Genomic DNA, 23,299 nt, shown 5'->3' with positions numbered 1-23,299 from the left:
CTGTTTGTTGTCTGTGTTTAAAAGTCTTTCTTTATCCGTTCGTTGCTTTCTGTTTTATATCCCACATATGAGTGAAATCATATAGTTCTTGATTTTTCCTATGGTTGAGAATATCACGCTAAGCAAAATAAGTCAGATAGAAGAAGCATGCCTAATTTGTAAATGATCACTTCCAAAACTGAAAACTTCAGGCTTTGGATCCTTTTATTTAGAAGTCATCGATGGAGGGCTGTATGAATTTCAAACGAGGCTATTCTAATATAAGAGCAATCATAATGTCATACCTAACTTCTCTAACAATTTAAAGCTAAACAAACAATTTTTGATGGCATCTGATTTGATCATATCACCTTCTAAGGCCGTTATTAAAATCCCCATTTGACAGGTACAAAAATTGAAATCTCTAAGAGACAGCTATTGTTGAAGCCTATAATACTGAGGACAGATCAACCTGCTAAAGATGATGGAGAAAGGATGAGGAAAGGAAGAAGAAAACTGCTTCCCCCATGCTCAACAGAATGAGAGGAGGACTGAGACCTGTTTTGGCGTCCGCACCCCTGTGGTGCCAGGGCGCAGCACAGGGCCAGCACCAGTGGGTACTCGGTAACCAGTGCCGGCCTGCTGCGACGCCTCCCAGGTCACTGAGGCTGGGAATCCGGGACAGGCCGAGAGGCAGGGACTGAATGAGACCTAAAGGCTGAGCTGTAGTATGAAAGATATTTGTCCTGATAATCTCAGATTAAATAGTGCAGAATGGGATCAGAAATACTATGGTCCACAAAGCATCTTCAATCCAAAGTGATACCCTCCACTCACTCATTAAAATGTTTAATTTTGCCTCACTGCTTACTACCGGAACTTTTAAAACTAGGGCTTTGAAAACTAGTAGAGGAAGATGCTTAGGACTGGAAGAATGAATCTAGACCAGGAAGTACAAAAGGGGCCAGGCAAAGCAGAGCTGGTTACAGAGTACCCCAAAATGTCCCAAAGCAAGCTCAGGATTAAGATTCTAGTCTCCTGGAAAGTTTATCTATTATCATCTGCTACATAATTAGCTTCTCTCTTTTTAAACATGCAAATTGCCAATGATTAAAAAATACATTCTAAAGAAGAGTTGATGAAAATTTCACAAAAAGATGAATGTTTTAGAAAAACAAAATTTTCTTGCACTAAGAAAAAGAACATCTGAGTAAAATAGAGAGTAATCTTCAATGCCATATAACTGAGCATAATTATAAATAACAAACATAACAGTAACAGGGTAGACTGAAAATATCGACTTAGAAAAGGTTATTATTAAATTTCCAAAATAAAATGTAAGGGAGGGAGGAAACTGAATCACATCTTCAGAATTCAGAGAAAAAATATGTAAACATTTCTACTCAGACACATGACATGCATGATTTTGCACATATTCAGCTGGTAAAACACTGTATTTAACGTGATGACTAGAATAGCTGGATTGAGACTTTGGAACTGAGCAAAATTTGTGAAGCTAGGTATACACAGAAGAGGGTTATTAAGCAATTAACACACTATATGTAATGTGGAGAGTCTTTACACTTCAGCAGTCAAGGCAGCTATGAGTTCCTCAAAGCAAAACTCAAGCTAACAGACGTGTACACACGCACACAAACGATGTCCCTTCCATCACAGGCTGAATGCTGGCTCCTCACTGCACAGCCTCGGAGCTGGGGTGAGTGGGAGGGCGTGGCAGAGTGGTGGGGTCCTGAATTATTCCTGATGTACTTGCCCCCACACACACCACCCCTAACCACATGTGACCAGTGCATAAAGTACAGAGGGAAACACCTGTATGGCTCTCTGCAGCAGGGCATTTCAGGCTGTGGCCTGCAGACTGAAATTAGACCCTACCTGGTTTGCTCCACCCACAAGCCAAACGTTTTCAAATGACAGCAAGGGAGGGAGGGAGGAAAAGATTTTGTGATATATGAAAAACAATCTGAAATTCAAATTTTGGTGTCCATACATTCTACTGGAACACAGCCATGTAGAGAGTAGAGTCGCACTAAGACTCAACAAAAGTGTGTCACCAGTAAATAGAAGGTCGATCAGACAAAAAATCAGTTGGGAGGAAATATGTTTTTCATGCCTCTTTAGAGGGAAAAAAATGGTCAATAACTACATCATAAAACCATCATCTTCTAGTATACTGCCAATGGAATTAAACATAGAAAAGACTTCATAGATTAAATTCCTAAAAAACCATTAATTATTAAAATTAAATAATTTTATACAAGTCTTTCTTCATAAAAAAACCAAACTGTTAACTTGGAAATTGTTAAAATTCTCTGCTTGAGCTTTAAATTCCTTCGTTGTCCTCCCTTAAAATTCTGTTATAGTTGAAAAAATGACACAGATGGGTGTTAAAACTTCATTCGAGTTGCAAAGGCAGGAAAAACATTTCTGTTGTTCAACAAGCTGATCGAGGAAGTATCAAGAGAAAAATATAAAAACGGTGGCTTTCTCAGTGTTCACATGTCTTCAAAATTTTAGTGCTGGCTAGGTCTCAGTGTAACAGAAGAGTAATAAAGAGATATAATTTCTATATTACTGTTATACACATGTAACTTTTACATGTAAATTAGAGAAATATTCCCGCCCTGCAGATACTAGGGTATCCATATGTATAGCTATCTGAAAATGTGTTAATAAAGGAAGTTCAACAGTGGTTTAAACATTCAGCCTAGTTAACAAAGAAGCTGTGTAACTAATACTCCTCCAGAGGACAATTTAGTCAGCAGGGCACCAACTCTATTCTTCTTTTGTAAGTACCATCAGATCTGCGATGCCTGTAAAGAACAGAGAGGCCTTACGGCATCTCATTCTAACCAAGGCACCTTCAAGCTCCCGAGCTCCCATCTGTCTTGCTGGAAGGCTGGCGGGTAAGGTAGCTGCAGGGAGCACTCTCTCAGGGGGCTGGGGACCCCTGCCCCACAGCACTGCTTACACCCTTCCTCTTTATGAAGGGAATGACTTCACGGGCTCACACGTATCAACTCAGTATTTTGCCATGACAATTGGATTTGGCAAAATCTTGCTATTAAGTGAGGTTTCAGTATTGGACATCACTCAGAATACTGAATTTTTTCCAGCATAACAAAAATAATATATAACTTCTCTCAATGGTTCATTTATTTTTGGAAAATCAGTGCTTTAAAAACAAGGTTGTTTTACTTTAAAACTTAATTTAAATGAAAGTTCCCTGCAAAGACTTTGCTCTGTAATCATTGTCCGTCCACCCTCTGACCATGTAAAATTTTCATTCTAACCCAAGTGACAAGTACAAGAGATTTCACTGTGCTTAGAAAGAAATGCCACCGGGGAGCAATAATACTCCTGTCAGACCCTGACAAGAGAAACACTTATGAATTAACACAGACTCAGTACGATGGGACAGGGTGGGGAAGGGCAGTGACAGAGGAATGTATATGGGAACATGTCACCACGAAGGAGTGAGCATAGGAAGAATTTTTAGAGCTCAACATATATAAAAAATAGATAAACATCAAGGATAAATATTGTCTCATGTCTACATATTGTATATGATCCTCTCTAAAAATATTTACATTAATATATTATGACTTACTACCTTAAAAGACACCTTTGGTTTTGAAAGTATTCAATTTATCTAATAAATTAATTTATTAAACGATAAAATCAGTCACTGCTGGGGATGTCTTACTGTCCTAAAGAACTGGGAATAAGTTAGAAAATTTTACTCCCTTGCTTAATTAAATAAGTGGGTTTTTCAAAAAGCAAATCAACTTGAAAACACTCTAAGCTATGGTTCTCAACACAATTAGTTGGTGGTATCAGATCAGTTACCGAAAAAGAACTGCAAAGCATCGCGCACATTTGGGCATCTCGTCCTCAGAAGTGCCCCGAGAGAGAGTGAGGACAAACACAGAATTAGAAACAGAGCAGATATTTCAATCAATGAGACTAGTTCAGGTCTCTTGTTTAAGGATTTTAATAGGATACAGTTAATGATTTCTCACTGTGACGTCCCATGGGTTTGAGGCACAGGCTAAAATGCCAGTTCAATGGTCTTTAGAAAAGTCTCTCAGTCATCTCAAAACAGAAATAGTTCTCTTCTCCTTTTTAGAATGTTAATTATGAAATTCAGGAATTTGGTCTTCCTTTTTCTTTCTCCGAGTAGACCCTAACGTTAAGTCAGCAACTCCTTCTGCCAGGTGCGGTGCTGAAGAGAGGACAGACTGGTCGCTGGCGAATGTCACTGACTACATAAGTTCTACAGTAAAACATAGCTGCAAACAGTATGCAAAGCCAGCACATGCAAATATCTCTAAATATTTACCACAAAGGCTCTACTGAAAACTACTGACTTTGCTATTAAAATTTAGCAATGAATTCTCAGCCGTTTCCAATTAACATCCTGAAGGCCAAGCATCCAGCCTCATTAGATGCTTAACTCTTTAGAAACACACTGTAAAATCCTTTCATACCTTCCAACCTATTTTAGAACTACCATTTTGAACATGTGATACTAATACACCTTAAAACTGGTATTAGAATCGAGCCAATAATTTGATTGACATATACATGCAAAATGAAAAAGCTCACATTGACTGCTTCATTTCCATGATGTTTGTAGGCTTCTTTTCAGCACAGACCTATGTGTTATAAGCAGTGTATTTCAAGACACTCACAAAAGTCCCTGCTGCTTTCATTTGTCTAGACAGCAAATGAGTTAAAAGCTTAGACTTCCTGTCTAAATGAAAAAAAAAAAAAAAAAAAAAAAAAAAAAAAAAAAAAAAAAAAAAAAAAAAAAAAAAAAAAAAAAAAAAAAAAAAAAGCAAAAGCACAGAAACATGGAATCCAGGAAGAAAATCTTTCAAAGCACTAACTTTTAGGCCTTAAAACATCTTCAAGATGCTTTATATGTTTATATGTATCTCTTACTTTCTATTTAAACATGTGCAAATAAATATTTATCTCTTCATTATATGCGACAATATATGTAAGGCACAGCCTTTAGATGTATGAGGTCAACTGAAAAAGAACATGTCTGGTGTTAATTTAAAAATAGTCAGAAGCTCCTAAAATGAGAATCTCATATCCAAAGCCAGGATAACAAGGAAAATTAATGAGTCAAAACTGATTTTAAGAGGTAGCCAAGAACCACTTTTTTGGGAAATGACTTTCACCTGATTCACTTGCATTCTTTCTCAAGCAAATATTCCATTATGAGTAACTATCATTTTAAGAGGACATTTATAGGCTAATCAGCCAAACTGATACTTTACAAAAGCAGGATTCAGAGTTAAGCATACTATTGTAAGCAAAAATTGTTATAATGGTTATATTTCCTTTGAATTTTAAAATCGTCACCTAAAATAAAGGCTAGCCTCAAAGGTCCTTGGGTTAAATCTCCTAGTATGAAATGTGCTGCCATTCTAAACTCAGAAGTGGTGAACAATATAAGTATGAAATATGCATCACATAAGGAAACTTTTTTCCACTGCACAGGCCTCGGGGGGTGGAGGGGTGGGGATCCTAAATTATTGTTTTTGAACTCTGCCCAGGGAAGTTCTCTGCTCTTCCACGATGAGCAACAGTCTCGCGATGTCACGTAGGCTAGGAAGAGCCTCAAACAGACCCTTTAAAAAGTATGGGCAGCCTTGAACTTAAAGCTAATTTGGTAAGGAAATTTACTCCCGGGTTTCTTTTGGCTGTGTGGAATTTCGGATTAGTTTTCGTCTGGAAGTAACGTTACCCCTCCGGGTTACCCTCTAGGACCCCTCCCAGATGACAGCGATGACCGTGACCATGATGACCAGCGACAACCATGACCGCCACCGCGCTAGTGCCTCCCAAATACCAGTGATGCAGCTGCACTTGCTCACACGAGGAAACCACTGCGCCTCGTTCGCGGCTGTCCACTGTTCCCACCAGCCAAACTGCTGACTGATTTCACCGTCCGCCGCAGCAAAGGCCCTGCCCGGTCTCAGGTCAAGCCCCAAGTCAGTGCTGCAAACACTAAAAAGGACTCGCATGTGAACAACTGCTGGCCCTTTATTCTTCCAAGAGCAATGGCATTTTAAAGAACATAATACAAATTACAGATTACTGGTGAAAATTAAAGCTGCATAAGTGAGTGAGAATATTGAATACTCTAGGGAGAGATATGCGTACTGTCACCCTGAGGCAGGCACGCCCTAGCTAAGGTGTGCAGATGGAACCATGGTGGGTGAACGGGAGGAGATGGAAAAATAAAGGTAGAAGGCAGTTTTTATATGTGGACGATACTTTATATTTAAGTTTGCTTATAATATGCGATCTTGTACACTTAAATGGCCTTCTCTCTTGTGGAATCTCAATGATAGACAAATTCTAGTAAAAAGTAGAAATTCTATGATGGAAGGGTGAGCTAGTAAGTGCTGTGGATTACAGACCAGTTTGTCTTCAGCCAGCCACACCTGCCCAGGGGCTGCTGTCTGAAATACGTCCAGACAAGGAACGAAGTGTGCTGTGCGCTCTGACAGGTGGCGGGCCGGAGACAGGACGCAGAGGGAACGGTGTGCGAAGGCGGGATGAACCACGGGAGGGCATGCCACTTGGGGAACAGCGAGGAGATGAGGGACGAGAAACGGTGAATGAGAGGATGAGGCTGACACAGTTCGCACGCCCAGGCCAAGACGCACAGGCCTGCACTTAACTAGGGAGCCAACACCAGTCTGGAGGGCAAGTTTCAATATCCCCAGAGAAGGAAAAAGAATGCAGGGGTGCCAGACAGGAAATGTTAATTATTTTAAAGAAAAAAGAATGTTTTCAAGAATTTATGAACAAAGAATACTTTAAAGATAACTGAGATTACTTAAGAATAAATCTGTAAAATGTTTTAATCTACATATTTTAGCATTTCATGAAATTTAACACTAAAGAAACAACACAACAAAAAGTGCCTAAATAACTACAGCCCAGGTTAACTGGCAGTGATTTCAACAACTGCAATGATTTCATAGGTCTACATAGTCGTCCTACTCATTTCAGGTATGTGCACGATCAACAGGTAAAATAAGGTGAAGGCCATACACCTTACCCTTAAAGCAACACTAATTAGGAACTGCGTTTCCTGTTAACAGATTACATTCTTTCACATTTATTCTACTCTGAAACCACTGGTGATGACTCCTGAGACATGTAGGTGTAAAGGAGAAAATCAACTCAAGAAGTGCTGGAGGAGGGAGACGGGCTTACGAGCTGGTGCCTTACAGGTATCATCAGCTCCAGGCTGTAACTGTGAATGTGAATGACCCATGCGCTCTGAAAGCAAACTGACAAACTAGCAAGATCTGTAAATACGTGAGATTTAGAGTCTGTCTACTGATAACAGTTTTTATTGCTGAAAACGTATCATAAATCTTTATATATTAAAAAAAAAAGCAATCAGTACCAACTTTTGCATCTCTCACAGTTAAAAAAGAACCCTACTGTTTACTTTAGAAAGTACGATGCTTAGCACACAGAAATTCTGAAAATAAAATTTAAAAACAAAAAGGCATGAACCCTCAGGAGATATTTATTTCTTCAGTATATAGCAATGAAATACTTTGAAATAGTAAGACTTAGCAGAACTGCAAATAAATTAGCAACCTAAAAACAGAAAAACACACAACTCACAAATTATACTGAGTCTATATAGAATAAAGAGAAGTTTCATTTGTAGAATACTAAGTTATTTTGACATTTTCCCCAGTCGCATGAATGATATGAACATATACACATCCTTCATTGGATTTTTAAAAACTTTATTTTGAAATGACTTTAGACTTAAAAGTGGCAAAGACGGTACTGAGTGTTTCTATGCCCAGCTGCCCTTAATATCAATATTTTACATAATAACCATGGCACATTTATCAACGCTATGTGAATGATATCGGTACAACACTATTAATGCAGTTACAGACAACTCATATTTTCCCAGCTTTCTCAGTAATGTCTTTTCCTGTCCTAGGATCCGACCCAGGACACCATGTTGCATTTATTCACTGCCTCTCCTCATTCTCTATTCTGCAACAAATTCTCAAGTATTTCCTTCTTTTCCACAACCTTGGCACATTTGAAGAGTATCCGTCAGGTATTTTGTATAGCGTCCTTCGATTTGTTTGTTTGGTGTTCTCTCATCATTCGGCTGGGTACAGATGTGGGGGAACAATACCACAGAGGTGCAGTGTCCTTTGCATGGCACCACATCAGTATGACTTATTAGAGGTGACGGTAATTTTGATCACTACTTGAAGGCGATGTTTTCTCCATATGCCTGGTTTCTCCATAGCCAAGTTACTCTTCCCCTACTCCAGTCATGGGAAAGGAGTCACTGAGTCCGGCCCACATCCAGGGAGGGGAATTAAGTTACACCTACTGGAAGAGGAGCCTAAAACGAATTTGTCAAAACTAAAACCAAGTGTTAAAGCCACAGAGGAATTAGTAAATATTACTAATTACTAATATATGAAGCTATACAAATATCCTGTTTCTCCTTAAAGTTCTGCCTGCTAATTTTAGTATTTATCAGTGGATCTTGCCTGCAGCATTACTCTTATGTTCAAATGTTGATTTTTCTATTTCCTTCATTCCTTCTACATTTATTATTTAGAATTCTCCTGTAAGGAAGAGCTGTCCTGTCTCCATTCATTTTTATATGGTCAAGACAATTATTTCGTGTATGTTTTTTTTTGGGGGGGGGGGGTTCAACTTAAGTTCCTTTTTATAATGACTGACTTCACAATTACAAAACGTTGGAGAGAGAAAAATGTGCACTTCATGCTTTTCCAGACATAGCTAGTAGTAATACAACTTAGTATAGCCACTTTGGACAACGATCTGTAAGCATCTCATAAAGCTGAAGGTGCATTTATCTCATGACCCAGAAAGTCCACTCCTAGCTTCACAGTCTGGCACATGTACATAGGAGACATATACAAGCATAGAAGCATTGTTTCAGAATTGTAACAGCAAAAAATGGAAGACGATCTAATTTTCCAGCAATATAGAGATGCATTCAGAAAATGGGATAATACACAACAGTGAAATAGAATGAATTAGAACTAAAAACATTCAGACCAATATCACAAACAATGTTGACAGAAAATAAACAAAAATGCCAATGCAGTAATATATAACTAGTCCAAGAGAGAAGGCAAAAGAGAGTAGTGGACCATAAACATGGTCATGTAAATTCAAAAAGTCTAGAGCGGTAGCTGTAGCAAAGATCAGAAGAGATCATGAGAGTGAGATCAGCACTGTGGATTCGGAGGGAGACAGGAAAAGAGAGTAGAAGAACTTCCTGGTCCTTACGACCTTCCCCACAGCCAACGTTCTACCACGGCACCTACAGCCTGAGCATCCTGGTCTAATCTGAAATGAACCTTTACACTGTTCACTCCACGAAGCCCTACGTCTCTCCAAGAGCCATCCATTAATTACCAGGTAAGGTCTTCCCTGACATCCACACTACCAGAACAAGCTGCAAAGTTCCTTCCTCCATGACCCATGTCACATTTATCTACTACAGAACTTCTATGTTGACTTTTCATGAACTGGTAGCATCTGCCATAGTGCAGACTCTGAGGAAGACTTACATTCAAGCCCCAGCTTGGCCACTTATCAACAGACCATGGGAGACATAAACCTTTCGTGCCTCACTTTCCTCATATGTCCGTGCGGAAATACTTGTACCTGCTGACACGAGTTGCTATGAGAATTAAATGAGAAATTATAAGTAACAGGATCAGTGCAGTGAGGTCTCATAAGTGTGAGCTCTTATCATCACAACCACAAGCCAGAGGCGAGACAGAGCCCGAACCGCGTCGTCACTGGAGTCATAGTGCAAGAAAGCAGTGGCGGGAACCTGTCCTCTGCTGGTTTTCCCAGTCCCACGGGACACTGACAAGGACCCTCTGGCCCTGCTGGGACCAAGTCGAGCAGGAGGGAGGAATCAGGTTTGAAAGCGGAACCCCAGACAGTAGCAACCAAAAGAGAAAGGAAATTCTGTGTGACGGAGGCGGGTTTTCCCCTTACCTCTCAGGTGACCCAGCTGGACCGGTGATTCATGAGCTCTTTACTGAGTACAAGGACTGCCTGCACTGTGTATGAACACAGGTTTTCAACAGTAATTCTATCGACGAAATTACAACAAATATTCTAGTACTGGAACATAGCTAACAGCAGAATAAGAAAAATACCCTAAATGACTCACGACTTGAGAATCACAAATAATGTGTTACCACAGAGACTATGATGCTGTTGTGGAAAGTGCCAGATGGAAGCCTGGTGCCCTCGTTCGTCAGCTGTGGACCAGACAACCTGATCTTTCAGTCAGTGTAAAATGAGGGTTATCATGCTTATCAATGGATCCATATAAAGAATAAAGCAAATGATATGGAAATTGTGGAAGACATTACTTTTAAAATATAAGGTGATATTGTTTCCTTATGCTGTTATATATTAGACTTCAAATCATTCCTGTTTTAAAGCATAACTTGAAAATAGAATAACGATGAAATAAATACGAAGGCCGCATCAATCAAATCACAATATCCTTCGAGGGCATATTTCCCTTTGTAATATTGCCAAAAAAATCTAAAAACAAGTTATTTCATTGCTTCAGTATTAAAAAACTTGAAGATAATTTAAAATTATCTTGTTTAAAATAGAAATAGCTTAATGGCTTCAATACACAAAAAGATGAAATTTTTATATTTTCATAGAAATCATTTTTAAGACTTCTGAGTTCTTTAGAAAAAAGTACAAAATCCAGAAAATGTTTTACATGATTAGCCTGACTAAATTACAGATGGAAATGTTTCTTATTTTATATTTTAAAATGAAATCCTACACATTCAATACTCCCTCCAAAAGTCAAACTTAAAAACATTCATTTTTCTAATTTTCAGTTATGATTCCCAGACTACTTAGATAAGAGGTTTTCAAAATGAGCTGCTTTGCGTCTTTGCACAGGGGCAGCTGGTCACTTAACACCTCGAGTGCCAGCACTCGAGTGCAGTTTGACATAATATTTTTCCTAAGACCATGTAACCATTTTATAACACATTACTTCAAACACGACTTCTCAGAAGGAAGTGGTCATACACCTACTCAGGGTTTCAGACAGCAACTTTCAACACCAATAACAATGATGATGATGATAATGATGATGATAATATCAGTAAGGGCCTGAGAGATCTTGCAGGCCGGCGTGTTTCACACTCAGCCACGCTACCTCTCGACAGAGCCATCTGTACACCATGCAATGGTATTACTGTGCCTCACATTCACAGTAATTATCTTGTTGCTTGGAGCGTGTTCTCAGGCCCACGCGTAGAATCGAGTTTTCTCTGATGATCGCTTTAGTCCATTTTAAGCCGTCTCAAAGACAGCATAAACAAATTAAGATATAGGATTCTGAAAGGCGGAAGTGTAACATACATATTCTTTTGCCTTCTGAAAACTTTCAACAGGGGAGAGACCTAAGTAACCGGACTCACAAGCCCATTGCATTTCCCGGTTCCTCTTTAGCCCAGTAAATCCCAAATTTCAAAATAAAATTGGACTTAACCGCTGGTCATCAACTGGAAATCCCTGGAAGATGCTGTGAAGGCCCCTTCTGGTTCTCTGCATCCTATCCCTCTCCTCTACTGAAACCTGCTTTTAAAAAGCACTCGTTAAATGTTATTTTTCTTTTTTAATGTTGGTATTGGATCACAGCAGTGTTCTTTGTGTACCGGGGTTATGAAAAGGGGGCGTTACAGAGAATCTGGGCTCTGGGCCACCAGCTGATTCCAGCCTTCACTCTCAGCTCTGACCCACTCAGAGGACCTGGCAAAGGAGCCCCATCCACCTCCACTTCTCACCTGAATGTATGATGGGGACAATATAAGTAATGCTCTCAGTGTTGTTGGGAGAATTAAATGATTTGCTTGTACATGAAGAACTAACCATGACGCCTGGCACCAGGTAAATGTTCATACTTACTGTAATGGAGGCAGTAATAACACAGCAGATGAAAGCATGAATTCTGGAGTAAGACTCATCTGAAATCAAGTCCTAGCTCCATCGTTTCTTCCACCAACACTGGGCAAGTTACTTAACCTCACTAAGCGCCAGATTCATCATCCAAAAATGGGGGAAATATTACTTATACCATGGTGAAGATCAAATATAATTATGAATAAAAAGTAAGTATACAATATGTGTTCGAGTTGCTATGTATATAAGTACATAGACAAATATAAACATATACACATATCAGACACAGAGTTTGATTTTTTAACACTGTTTACAATGTAAAATTCATTAGGAATATAGGATAAAGAATTTGCAAATATCTTCTAGAAAAATATCTCACTTACAACATGGTCCCTCCATTCATTAACAAATGTTTGCCAGATAATCACATTTTGGGCAGACAGTACAATGCTGATTATTAACATAAGTAAATAGCCTTTGGCACTTCTATATGGCGCAGTGTTACCAATTACGAATACTGCATGCCAGAGAGGGTGTTGATTAGAAAAGGTCAGCAGGTTGAAGGCTTGGTTCAAATCTGCTCCATCACTTCTACTGGTGTGAATGAGGTAAGCGAATTAATATCTCAAAGCCTCAGTTTCTTCACCTATAAAATAGATCTCTGTATCAGAGAGGCTGCGAGAACAAAATGAGTTTAATAATGAACCCATTTAATAAATATTAGCCATCACGATTTTGATTTTTGTCACGAAGTATGCAAATAAATTTAAAACAAGAACAGTAGATATTAAAATGGCAAAAAAAGTTAGAAACCACCTAAATGTCGATTTGTCAGTGAGCTATTTAAAAATATGCAAGTATTAAAAATACATATTAAAATAATGTAATTTTTATTGAAAAGACTGTTGAATGACAATCAAGTAACAGCAAACATAACTGAATTTGTATAAAATAGTATAAAATTACATAAACATAAATATTTATGCATACTTATAAAATATATGCACGTGCATTTATTTATTTTTAATGCATAAGAGTATCAAATGATGTTCAATAAAATTTTAACAGTGGTTATTTTGGTGACTGATTCTGACAGGTTTTCTCTTCTTTGTATTTGAGCAGTTACTTAATAAATGCTTAAGATTTTTTTGTAGAAGAACTAAAACAAAATGGGACCCTGGAGATTTTAAGTCTTTAACACATAGCCAAAGCACAACTTAATGAACAGAGTATTAATTTATGCCCACTCTAAGACAAACACTAAATGAACTTTTAAAACAGCCCATTCAAAAGATAGGAAACATTGAATAGTAGCAGCATGAAATCATATTAGTATTTTCAGAATAGAAGTGAAAACAATGCAAATGTACGTGGTAATGAAATGACAAAGTAGACAAAAAATTATGCTCATGTACGTAGTTTTAACATTTCATTAGGCTAAGATTTTTAATAAAATTTTCCTCACGGTCTCCATTAGCAAAACTGTACATACTTGAGTAAGATGGCTGAGAAAAATTTAAAAATCAGACTTGATATAAATAGAACAGGGCAAAAATATAAATACTGGTTTTAATAGTATACCTTTTGACACAACAGGCCCCAGCCCAACAACCTGACAACCGAACCCTCTCAACTGATGCACACTCAACAAATACAGACACAGGTACTTCCAGCTCAATGGGTCCTGCAAAGCTTATTCTCCACGGAAGCTGGCATCTAGAACCTAAAGATTCTCCGAAGAAAGAGAAGTTACATGCCTATCAATAATACTTTAAATATAATCCAATACGAATTAGTATGTCGTTGCTGCAACACTGGAGCGACAGCACCAGTCGCCAGGAAATCCGAATGCCACTGCGTCAGGGTTACGTAAGCTCCTGTGCTCTTACTAATTCCATGTGGAACGCTGCTGTCACGGGTCTTGTTTTAAGAGTTACGTGTTCAACATGATCGATTTCCTTTTACTTCCAAAGAAAATTACAAATTTTAACATAATTCTCTTTGTGAACTGATGCTTTTAAATCTCCTGTTCCATTTGGATGTTGTAGAAAAAAAGCAAACAAGCTAGAGTAAACAGGGATGTAAGGTATCTGAATGAAGCTGAAATAATAACCACAGTATTATAAAATTACAACCTCAGGTAAATTTGTTCTACTGAGCTCACTTCAACTCCTGGAATGAGTAACCACGTGAGACTGTTGGAGGTGCCATGCCGGTCCATGAGTTCATAGAATGTGATAGGAATTTCCAAGATTTGTCCTCTATAGAATATACCTGTCTTTTTTTTGCCTTCTATATCCTGTCTTCTTCTAAATTTTCCTCAACGCTGCTAAGTAGATAAGACATTGTGTTAAGAAAAAAAAAATGGATTTTGGTTCTGACGATAAAAGTAATACATTTTTTAAAAGCATGTATATGAAGACTGGTGAAAACTACTGCTGAATTACATAAAGGAGGAGTGAAGGAAAACACAACTCCAACAAGCAGGGCAGTCTGTTGTGAGCTGGACCAGTGCCAGTTTGCGGGCCTCGGGGCTCAGTGGGATTTCTCTGTACAGTGCCAAACTCCAACAACATTGTTGTGGTTAGAAAGGAATTTCTCACAAGCGCTAACAAAGGCAGAAGGTCATAAGTAAACCCAGCAGGAACGCCTTGTCAGTTCTCATTATTAGCGCTGCAGGCACTTGCTTTTCTATGGGCTCCTTACAGGTTCATTTAAGTGTAAGAGTTCCTTCTTGAAAATCCACATACTCATAAATAAAACTGGTTCTTAATCTAGCAAAAAAAAAAAAAAGAAAAGAAAAGAAAAGAAAAAATAATAACTGAAAAGTAAGAAAGAAGAAAGTAAGTAAGTAAATAAATACATAAGGGACGCAGCACGGCAGACGGGACAGCTCAGCTCTGGTGGCGGAGAGCTGGCATATCGCGGCTCCGGGCCCTGGCACCCAGCAGCGGCCACCACGAGCTCCGCTTTGTTGCTGCAATAACAGTCTGCAGAATTCTCTCTGGGCAGGAAATGAAGCCGAGCCCCTAACCTGGCGCTGACATGTGCTCTAAACTGAGGAAAGCACAGCTGTGTGATCATTACTGCAATTATGAAGTGACATTTAGTGTTAACTTTATTTTACTGAAGATTTTAAACTAGTAACCAAAAAAGAAGTACAAGTCTATGAATGATAGGAAGAGATGCTGATTCTTAGCTACTGAAAAATAGGAATGTATTACTGGGTCTTTAAAGATGGACATTATTACCTTTTGCTTAAGGCAGATCTGTATCTTCGAGCTCTTATTATTAATGCCTCTTAAAAGAACAGAAGATTAAGTTTATAATACAAAAAATAAGATGTAATTATTATTTCTCAATTTTGTCTGTATTCTAAGAAGAGCAGAGAATATCACAATTACTCCAATACAGATATTAATTAAAGGGAGGAAAGATCTGATCAACTTATTTCATTTACTACTAACTCAAAACAAAAATGTACTTTTGTGACAAGAAACACATATTTCATGGTGTCACGAAAATAAAAATAAATAAATATTTAAAATATAGCTCAGTTTTCTTAAAAATAAATGAGAAACACATCAGAAAACTATGGCAAATAAGAATCCACAGTGATATCACTATTCAGAGCTAACTAAATTCTAACATTTGCTGCATTTCCTTCTAATCTTTTTAAGCACAGAAAAATAGCATATCTTTAAAACCATAGTATCTATGCAAAAATAACTAAGTCAACTGACCTACTTGCCAACCAGTATCAAGAAAACAGTTTCCCAGATGATTTTCAGTTTTATAATTTATGCATTTTTAATGTAAATATAAATTTAAAAATATATAACCAGTGTCCCACATCATCTCCTTTAAGAGAATTATAGATTTCAAGAGGACAATGCTCTTTTCATAGGCTAGGATGCTGGAATACCATTTTGTGTAGTTACTTAGGCACAGAAGTGGGGCTAGTAAGTGCTGGTGTGTTAGAAAGGTATGTTTGCAGAAGTCCTTTTCACTGGCTCACAGCCTCTCATTACCTACCACTCCTGATTATTAGTGTCAAGCTGATATTGAATCCTTCACAGAGAAAATTGTCCGTGTTTGCTTTAGATACTGGCAACTGGTCCATCTTCTCAGCATTCAAACAGGATTGCCCTTGAATAACATAACATTACTGGTTCAAGAAACAGGATAAATGCTGAAAAGAGGGGAGTTTAAATGTCCAGACATGGTAAGAAACCGACACAGGCCTTATTTTATATTGGGGGGGAAACATGGATTTTTCTAGAGAACATTTCTGAAACAGCTAAGTAATTGCATTAACTGTAGCCTATACAAGAAATCTGTGGTGTTAAACTTGCAATAGGCTGCAAACATCATATGACATTTCTTGATCAGTATGGCTTTATAATCAGGTAGCCCATGGGTGACAATGTTAGGCTATAAAAGGTCCTCAGGGGCTTACTACTGAATATTCTCTCAACTGTTAATAAATAGTAAAAACAAGGTTCCCCAAACTGACACACTTAAGAAGTGAATAGCATATAAAAAATTAAAATGAGCTATATTTAAACTTCAACAGCTTACCCACGCTAGTATTAACTAAACTATACCTCACCAAGTTTTAGAGTTTTCTGGCAGAAGTTAAAGGGGCTCACATACAGTATTTCAGGTAGAAACATCCTAGAAGATAAACATTAGAACATGGGGAGCATGATAAAATAAATCATGTGGATGTAATGTGCAGCAGAGTTAATAATACTTTATTGTATATTTGAAAGTTACTGACAGAATAGACCTTAAAAGAGTTTACCGCGAGACAAAAATTACTTAACGACAATGTATGGTGATGAACGTTAACTAGACTTATTGTGATCATTTCACTATATGTACAAATATCAAATCATTATGTTGTACACTTGAAACTAATATGTCAATTACATTTAAATAAAAATTATAATAAACAAACAAACAAACAAACCAAAAAGTGGGAAGTGCAGTTTGACTCCCTTGGAAGAGAAACACGATGAATTGCTAGGAACAGAATTTTCAGAACTAAAACAAAGCCACAGTAAAGCTTCCTCCTGTCCTGTGTTTTTAGAATGTGAATCGGCCTTCACCTTCTAAGCAAGGCTAAATTACTTATATAAAAAATATGCACAGGTTCTGTGGGCACAGACGACCTGAGAATGTAGTTTTCTAGGTATATTCATTAACATTTGCACTGGTACTGATAGCCTTCTCTGAGACTTCAAAGGACAAAGCGTGTGTGTGTGCACGTGTGTGCCAGAGCACGCACATACACAGCACATGCACTGCTGGTGAGAGCACACGTCTACCTACTTAGGTGCATTTTCCAATATTATTACTTTGCACTGTGTATCTAGATTCTTGACTATCTCAGAATCTTGTTTCGTTTAGTAAAAAGAAAACAGGACTTTGTAGGTAATAAAAGGCAGAACGACATGAAAAACCATATAGCAGAAATGTCTCAGTGTAGACAATAGCAGGACACAGTTTAATAGATCCTTTGGAGACTTAAAACACTTCTTTTATTTTCTAATTGCAACCCTTCGGTGTGTCTCATGCAATGTTTCTTCCATTTCTCCAATTTCTTAGATGTCCAAATGTGCTCATTCCAACTCCTTGTGGGTGAATCACAACAGCTGTCACACACAGGCCCATAATCCAAGGGACCATAAAGTGGCACATCAGAGGACAGCTAACTCCCACAGTCACAGACAGAGGAACAGTCACTTCCTCTTACCTCGCAACCTGATCTGGGCAGGATGCCGGCCCCCAGCACGGCAATGGGGGTGGGCGTCCCATTATAATTCGTGATTACGTTTAGGGGGAATCCAAAGGGCTATAAGGTAAATGTATTTTATCGCCTAGGCTGATAAGGCATCTGATGTGTTCATTCTATCTGCTGACTACTCAAAGGGTTCACGAGAGTGAAATATAAGAGAAGCAAACTGTGGAGACCGACTGTTTTGTGAAATCATACTCCATGAAGTATGCCATCTGTGATAGCACCGTTCTCAACCGACAATGGATCCCCAGTGCAATCTGATATGATAAATGGTTTATTTTATAGAGTTCTGAGTTTGGAAGTATCTGTAATTGTTTTCGGTCCTAAACAAATGGGGTACAGTACCCAAACTGAATTTAAGTTCCTGAGAATGGTGGAATTAACTCTACCTGTGTAAAAGCTGGCCTTGTATATCATATACAATTACATACAGTAGGACACAAAGACAAGAAGAAAAAAGAGTAAGGAGAGACAGAAAGAAAAATGGGAGAAAGTAACGAAAGACAAGAAAATATAAGCACGGCATCATATACACAGTAAGTGTTAAAACAGTTTCTGGATGGATGAACGAATGAATGAATGGACCAATGACTTGACTACATGTGGGAGATAAAGCAAGAAAAGTAGATAAAGCTTTGGGCAGATCGTCAAATAATAAATATTATTTAAGATTTTAACCTATCACTGCTAAGCTAAACAGTATAGAAAACTGTACATATACATTTGGGCAGGGAACACCTTTGTGAGAAGCAGGAAAAAAGTGGCCTTCTGGGCAGAGGCAGCCCCGCAAAGCCATGGTGCTTCTATGGAAGAAAACTGCACCCCTTCTCGGGAATGAGGGGAGCAGGGAGACTCTGCCTTAGCAGAGTGTACCAGGCCGCTTTCAAGGCCATTTGTTCCTCTGGAAGTGGGCGCCAGCTGCAGCGTCACAGGCACCCTCCTGGCACCACAGACAGCCGATACTTGTCTGGTAAGTGAGCAGGGCTAAGAGCTAGTCGTCAGCAGCATGGGCTTTGTGGTCTGACCCTGGTTCACGTCTTATTTCTGCTAATTATAGTGATTTAGTCTTGTACACATTACTTAGTCTCTCTGAGGCCTCAATTTCTTCGCTGATAAACAGGTAAAAGTGTTGTTAAATTTATGTTTATAATGATATAAAAGAAAGCACTTGGAATAGTGCTTGGCAAACAGTGAGAGCACAATAAATGATAGCTATTACTATTGTATCTTTTTATCCAAAGCATTTTGCTGCTTAATCCTGACAGCTGTCTCATCAGGTAGAGACGGCCAACTACATTTTCTACAGAGGAAACAGGTTTCAGAGGGGGAGGTGGCTTGGCTATGATTCGAGTCCAGCTCTCTGACTTTCAAAGTCCATGCCATGTCCGCTACTCTTCCTCTTGTTACTATTCCTGCTCCAAACAAAAGACAAAAAAAAAAAAAAAAAAAAATCCAGACTCAAAGGAAAAATGGTACTCTATCAGTGTTTCCAGAAGGTTCACTGTTTTTCTAGAATGAAAATCATTAACAATCCAAGTCCACCTTCTTCCTCTCCAAGCAAAAAATTCTTAGTTTTGCTTTGACAGACAATGAAAATCCTCCCCCTTGTAATTAGCTTCCAGATTCTCCACGGTGACAGAAAGTGGCACACCACCACCAGTGTTCAAGCATGAGGGCTAAACATGATTCATTCTCTGGAATGAAAGACAACCTGAATCCAGATATAAGCTACCTGTTAAAGTCCAGAATAACGTCATGCAGGCAGGACTGTGTTTTGGCCAAAAAATATCTTAAAACAAAAACTTCCTTCATTTAGATATTCGGATATTTAATGCAACATATTTCAAAACTAATATGCATTATCTGTCAGGAGACAATTTAAAATCTGAGGTCATATACTGTCCTCAGAAAACAGTAATTATATAAGGAAGGACAGTAGAAACAAAATTGGAAAGAACTGAACTCTCACTTCCCTTTCATTTCTGTGATCTTTAAAGGGTAACTCTTGAGCAGTTCGTTTCCAGTGCAAAGGAAAGAATATTTTCTGTGACATCAATTCTAAAAATTATTTTAACAGCTATATGAAAGAGTAAAAACTGATCATGATACAAGCTCCTTTAGTAAGGTTTGTGTTTTCTTAGCATAAAACTTTTAAACATTTTAAAGTGGAGAGATAAGATTGTTTTCTGCAGTGAGGTTAAATAAAATATAGCTTACCAAAAGCGCCCACTGACTTTTCATCAGGACCGTGGCTGCCCTCGGTGGGGGCTGAGAGAAGGCTGGAACAATGATGCAGGCGGGGACCTGGAGCAGGTCCAGGTTTCGGCGGGGGAAGGGGGGCGGTGAGCTGGGTACTGACTATACGAGCGTGTTCACCTGAGGAAATGTAACAAGCTGCACACTTATCTGTGCACTTGCTATATTTATGTTAAACTTCCACACCACTTATAGTGAAAAAGATCGCCTCCTAGACAATGACCCCATAGTTGTTTGTCATGAAATAGGGCTGGGAAGCAAATAAAAGAACACGAACCAGCCATCTCTGGAATCCTTACAGCCCTATCTCACCTGACCAGTCAGCACTCACACGCGCCAAACTCTTCCTCAGTATTCTCCCTGAATATATGACCTGCTTCCAGAAAAGCAGGGGTCCAATTTAAAAGGGCATTTCTATGGGTAGGTAATGGCTTGACCCCTGACCCCACTACCACAGTTGTTCCCATTCTCTAGGGATTTTCCTGCAGGGTTCATTTACCAATTCTGGGTCAAAGACCAACTTGGCCATGCAGTCAACGGCTGACGCAAGCAGAGCTTGATGTACTTTACAATAACGGTACCATAAAAGCACATTTCATCAATTAGAGACAGTTTACGAATATAAAATAAAAGGAAGTATAAACCACAATATTGTCATCATTTACATTAACAAATTCACAGGCATAAACGTAGGTAAAGATAATATCCCAAATTAAAGTACAGAGCCAATAATATCCAAAGCCAAGGTAGTCCTAGCTTTAAAAAAAGGGGCAATTTAACTTTATCGCCTTTAGTAGTACTGTATTGGAGAGTATTTTCCATTTGTCTCATAGATTTTCCTTTAAGTTTTCACTAATCTGAACTTCCTTTAACTTATATTCCTCGTGACTTTGACCAGCATTGTTACAATGGACTGGACAGGGAACTCTGAGAGAAAAACTGCCCCAAATATGATAAAATGCCGCCCTAGTAATCTTTTTGCTTAAACATGACTTTATTCCTTTCACGTACTTAATCAAAAATACTTGCAGGTAATTTCTTTGCTAGTTTACACCAACGACTTCAGTGGAGTATAGGTTGAAGTTGAGGCAAAAACTCTATGTGGACTTGAAGGTGGAATAATTTTTTAGAATTGAATTCAGTTCTTCAAAAAAGAACAAAAGACATGTAATTCCTGTTAATGTTTATTTGTATGGAAAAGGAAAGAGAGAAGATGCCACAAGAAAAACAAAGGGAACGAAGGAAGGAGAGTGAGTGCTCAAAATGAAAGAGGAGCGAAGGAGAGGGGAGCAGAGAAAAGACAGGGTCACCGTGAAGGACGGGGACTCACACTCGGGGCAGGGGCGCGATGTGCGCGATGAGATTACGCCCGGGCCAGACCGCTGAGTGCACTTCATTCAGACCAGCTGGGTGAGGATGCGGGGCAGTGGGGCATGACACTCTTCAGGATAACACTAGCTAAGGAAGCACTCGGAAGTCGTTGCTATGAACTCAGCCAAGCACTGTCCATTTTCCACGTACACTGGATCGGGTTACTAGTGTTCATGAATGAGAAGCATTCACGTATACTTAAAACAGAAGAAATGCTAAGAAGAATGTTTCTATATTGTCAGTAAAACAGGCTACATAGCCTCTAAATGTTTTAGTCTGCACTTTACTATTACAGATGAACACAAACAAGCTTTCTGAGATATAGGCTTTAGATTCTCAATGTTTTTAAATACACGAAAAACAATTATTACTGAACAGCAAGGTCAACTCCTAGGCTAGCCACACCTTCCTATAACCAGACCAGTTGCAGTGATCTATCTCAAGAAAAATTATCAAACGAGGGGCTGCTCAGCATTAGAAGCACAGAAAAAGAGGCATCCCAGAGCTTTTGCAAGACAAAGCTGACAATGAGAGGAGGAACCCAGGCCAATGGACATCAAAGATAATTACACACCCAGCACGGCTGTTGTGGAAATGGAGGTGTCTGGCTATCCTCGTCTGGTAATACGGAACATTCAAATTACTTAACCACCCTGCATTCGGATGCCATACTTACAAAGTGACCTCTTCCTAGGTCTGTTGCCCAGAAGACCACTGCCTTGCCAACCAGGGTGTGGTCAGTGAGCCCACTCCGGAGAGGCAGTTCATCCACCTCTTGGTAATCCTCCTGGTTAAACTGCTTTCTGAGCCTTGCAGAATAGAGGATCAGACCCTGGACTTCAGAGCATTTGCTACAGCAATGACACCCTGTAATGTGTCAGGAAGAACTGAAACAACTCTCCCTGGTAGCCCCTGGCCGTCTCAAGGTTCTATAAGGAGCAGATGGTTAGGTCCACTCCCTGGTATTAAGTCCACACATAAACAACTCTAAAAAGTCTGACTTGTCAGAAGTACACTTAATAAGAGTTTTACATGTAATTTTGTTAACTTATACACAACTGAAAAGTTAATATATTGTTCTTCCATAGGCTCCATTCTCACAGTAATAGAGAAATTCAATTTGTGCAGGAAAAATCACTGCTAGCACAACCATTTGAATCTCTAACAGAGAATAAAACAGCCCCTATGATTAGCACGTTGGTGGCTTTTTATTACTAGCCACGTGTCCTCGAGTATCAGCTATCTAACGTCTGAGCCTATTTCGTCATTTGTAAAAGTGCATTATACCACCCGCTCTTAAGGTCGTGTGTAAAAGAAAAAGCACAAGTACTTTTCAATATGTCTGGTACTGTGTGTCACTCAGTGAATGTTAGTCATCCCCCACATTTCTACCCTTATCTAATATTTGATGCTGGCACACAAAAAATGAGTGATGGTTCATTCACCTGCACCAGTAGATATCCCGCCTTGGGGCACTTGAGTGTAATCTGCTAAGATTCAAAAACGTAAAAAAAGGAAGAGCCACCCTGTGGACTATTCTCTATAGTCTTCAAACCCTAAAGTGAGGATGGCCCAGCTGGACTCGTCCATCCTCATTCTGCAGTGAGACTCATTTCTTTAAAACATTATCAGATTAACAGATGCTTTGTTTAAAATGACAAACATCATGGAAGAAACAAGATGAGAGAGAGTCCCGGTCAGACACTGTTAACCGGTTTTCCATAGTACCCCTTCCCATACTTTCCGTGCATATGCCAGAGGCGGCTTTGAAACCAAACTCATGTCTACAGTAACTTACAGCAATTAACAGAAGGGAACCCGGAAATGGAGGCGGGCATGGCAGCATCAGGA

General features: G+C 38.9%; 1 protein-coding gene across 6 annotated transcripts in view; it reads right to left on the bottom strand.

Moving 5' to 3' along the window:
- Positions 1–23,299, bottom strand: part of ARID1B (AT-rich interaction domain 1B) — a 341,059-nt gene that overhangs the window by 115,330 nt on the left and 202,430 nt on the right. The window lies entirely within an intron of this gene.

The sequence above is a fragment of the Pteropus alecto genome, unplaced genomic scaffold, assembly GCF_000325575.1.
Source record: "Pteropus alecto unplaced genomic scaffold, ASM32557v1 scaffold195, whole genome shotgun sequence".
NCBI lineage: Eukaryota > Metazoa > Chordata > Mammalia > Chiroptera > Pteropodidae > Pteropus > Pteropus alecto.
Note: the sequence above shows the minus strand (reverse complement) of the source record. Positions and strands in the feature narration are given on the sequence as shown.